The 3,209-nt window shown below is 39.3% G+C and overlaps 1 non-coding gene across 1 annotated transcript; it reads right to left on the reverse strand.

Annotated features, from left to right (window-relative positions):
- Nucleotides 1–2,390: 2,390 nt before the first annotated feature.
- LOC141681332 (small nucleolar RNA R71) lies at nucleotides 2,391–2,497 on the reverse strand. Its single transcript, XR_012558772.1, has one exon. It is a non-coding gene; the product is annotated as a small nucleolar RNA R71 (small nucleolar RNA).
- Between the last annotated feature and the right edge of the window lie 712 nt (nucleotides 2,498–3,209).

Genomic DNA, 3,209 nt, shown 5'->3' on the forward strand with positions numbered 1-3,209 from the left:
ATATATCTAACAATCTCCCCCAACTTGTAAATTAGCATAATATACAAGTTTAACAGATATTTGATGATGTCAAAAACATTAAGTACAAATGCATGAGAATTTAACTAGATAACTACAACTTACAGTCCTTAAAGCTTTACCAACTTTAACTTCTGATAACAACTTCAGTCTGTATACATATCAGAATTTGAGCAGTTGTAGATCTTGACTTGGCTTCACTTTCTGATCTCTTTGATGTCAGGAGTTGTTCTGAGATAGTTCTTTAACAAACATCTCTCAGCAAATCTGAGTTCATTAATCATCCTCCTTTTCCATCTTTGAGCTCTGCAGTATCTTCATGATAAGTGGATTTTATATCCACTTGGAATACTTTATTACAAGCTTAAATTGGTGTTTTGGACTCAGGTTGTTGGTATTTTGATGTCTTTTTGTGTTATTGCATTTCAGGTATCAGTTAAATGAAGAAAAGAGATTTTAAAGGAAATATGATGAAAAGTGATCAGATTTGGAATCCAAAACCATTTTCAAGTTGTAGAGAATCTCAATAGCTTCGCGTGGGCAGTTGAATCGCCTAATTCTGACGAGTAGAACTCAAGTTATGGCCAAAACAAGATTCATCAGAATATTTTACCAGTGAGTAGCTGAGCGCCCGCTCAGTCGCCCGCTCAGCAGAGCTGAGCAGCCGCTCAGAGAGCTGAGCGCCCGCTCAGAGAGCTGAGCGCCCGCTCAGGAGAGCTGAGCGGCCGCTTAGGGCGCGGCTGGTCGCTGATTTCGCTGAAAAAGCCTTTTTTGAGTGGAATTTGACGATTTTAAGGGCCCAGGTCCACTAGGGGCATATATATACTTAAAAAAAAGGGTTTTCATCATCCGGGAAGATTGGGATACCAAGGAGAAGGCCTAGAAGCACAGAACAACTCCGAAAAAGAAGATCTTGTTTTCAACTTGTGATTCTTTGAATTAGTTGTAACTTTGGATGCTCATTTTCGTTCTTGTTGAACCTAGATCTCGTTTATTCATACTTTGATTATTATTTAGTTTATTAAGACCTTGTTTATACCATGCTTTCATTGGAACCCATGGTGACGATGAGTTCGATTATGGGCTAATCGTTGTCATGGGGTTCTAGCGGATTTACTTATGAATTTCAATAATTAATTTGTTTCGATATCTTGGTGTATGATGATTGTATGATATCCTAGTATTGGTTGTGCTTATTCATCTTATGTGTGTAGCTAACATATAAGATAGCGTGTTAATCTCTATTGAAGCGACAGTGAATATAGAGGTTTAGAACTTGCCATGCTAGCATAGGTTCATGTATGTGTATGCATGATTTGTAGGTAACTCTAACCGTTTGACTTGCCCTATGTAATCATGATAGATAACTTGTTCTTAAATCGTTATGTTGTCAAATTCTATAGACATATAGGGTCTCAATATAATTGGTGCCTATTCAGCTTCTATCTCTTTTGTGGATGTCTGGTAGAATGGTACTCGTGCAACGAAAGTTGGCGTTTATCAGTTTCGTGTTATCTGATTAGTGTCATCACAATCACATGCTAAGGTTAAGAACGAAAAGGCTATTGAATGAAGTATTTAATGAAGTTAGAATACCATGTTTGTCATATATAGTAATTCAACCTCAATTATCTTAGTTAATGTTATTTAGTATAATCTCTTAGTTTAATAAAAACCCAATTTGTTATTTGTCTTAGCATTGAGTGATAACCATACATTGTTGCATAGGTGCATAAATTGAACTTAACCTAAACCAGTCTCTGTGGGAACGAATCTGATATATATCTTATACTACTTACGAACGCGTATACTTGCGTGAATATTAGCGCGTGTTTTTGCCCTAACAAGTTTTTGGCGCCGCTGCCGGGGACTCGGTGTTAATTTTTAGTTTATGTGCTTGTCATCAGTGGTCGTTAAAGTTCACTGATTCGGATTCTTTTACTTTCACAGTTTATTTGTTTGTGTTTCAGGTACTCATTACAATGGGAGATTCAGCAGCACGAACGAAAGCCTTGTTGGATTTTTCTCAACCCAAGATCAATGACATTCAATCTAGCATTGTTCGGCCAGCTATCACAGCTAATACCTTTGAGATCAAGCCTGGCATAATTCAATGGGTGCAGAATTTAATCCAGTTTGGGGGTTCTCCAACTGAAGATCCTAATATGCACATTAGGGACTTTATTGAGATCTGCGACACCTTCAGGTTCAATGGTGTTTCCGAAGATGCTATTAAGCTGAGACTGTTTCCATTCTCTCTGAGGGACAAGGCTAAGAGCTGGTTACACTCTCTACCAGCTGGTTCGATTACTACTTGGGAGGATCTTGCTCAGAAATTCCTTACTAAATTCTTCCCTATGGCGAAGACAACTGCAATGAGGAACGCTATTACTCAATTTGTGCAGCAAATGGGAGAATCGCTAAGTGAAGCTTGGGAGTGCTACAAGGAGATGCTTAGGAAGTGTCCTCATCATGGAATTCCTGATTGGATGATCATCACTTGTTTTTACAATGGGTTGGGAGCACAGTCCAGACCCATGCTCGATGCAGCATCAGGCGGAGCATTATGGGCAAAGAGCTATGAGGAAGCTTATGATCTAATTGAACTGATGGCTGCTAATGAATATCAGTATCCAACCCAGAGATATCCACATGGCAAGGTAGCAAGAGTTCTTGAAGTGGATACAGCTACGTCTATCACTACTCAACTAAAGGCGTTGTCTATGAAGATCGATTCTCTGGCTAACTATGGTGTTAAGCAGATAATTAGTGTTTGTGAGCTGTGTGCAGGTTCGCATGCGACGGAACAATGCACTATATCTAGTGACTCAGCTCAGTTTGTGAGCAACTTTCAGAGATCGCAGCAACCAGTTCCAGACACTTATCATCCTGACAACTGGAATCATCCTAACTTCAGCTGGAACAACAATCAGAATGCGATGCAACAGCTATTCCAGCAGTTTGGAAATAAGCTGTTCAACCCTCCTGGTTTTCAGCAATAACTCCAACTTCAACAACAAACTCATGTTGCAGGTCTATCTTCGAATGAAAAATCTGAATTGGATTGAGGCTTATGTGCAAAAACCAGGCTCTTATATGCCAAAGCCAGGCTGTTTCTATCAAGACTCTGGAGAACCAAATAGGGCAAATTGCTAATGCCTTATTGAATCGACCACCAGGAACGCTTTCTA

The sequence above is a fragment of the Apium graveolens genome, chromosome 8, assembly GCF_009905375.1.
Source record: "Apium graveolens cultivar Ventura chromosome 8, ASM990537v1, whole genome shotgun sequence".
Lineage (NCBI taxonomy): Eukaryota > Viridiplantae > Streptophyta > Magnoliopsida > Apiales > Apiaceae > Apium > Apium graveolens.